A 443-nucleotide genomic window follows, 5' to 3' on the forward strand; every position below is an offset into this window, starting at 1 on the left:
ATATATATATATATATATTTTTACTTTGTTTTTTTTGTTTCTTTTTTTGTTTTTCTTTTTTGTTTTTTTTTTTTTTTTTAACCAATCACGAACAATTAAAGTTAAAGATAAATGTATTTGATGGAATTAAAAAAAAAAAATTAAAAAATTAAATAAATAAATAAAAAATAAATAAAAATAAAAACACTACAAACAAAGCAATTGAAAGCTAATCCTTTTATCCTCTTGAACCAATCACAAACAGCGAAAATCTAAATGAAAAATTACAAGTATGAAAATTAAAAATGGAAAAAAGAAAGAACTATATAAACGTTGCTAAGTAATCTGATTTCTTTTTTTTTTTTTTTTTTCTAATTTTTTCTTTCCCTCCTTCACTCACTCAGAAATAAGCAAAATTGTAATTAAACGCAAGTCCAAAAAAAAAAAAAAAGAAAAAAAAGTAA

The sequence above is a fragment of the Vespa velutina genome, chromosome 17 (genome assembly GCF_912470025.1).
Source record: "Vespa velutina chromosome 17, iVesVel2.1, whole genome shotgun sequence".
Lineage (NCBI taxonomy): Eukaryota > Metazoa > Arthropoda > Insecta > Hymenoptera > Vespidae > Vespa > Vespa velutina.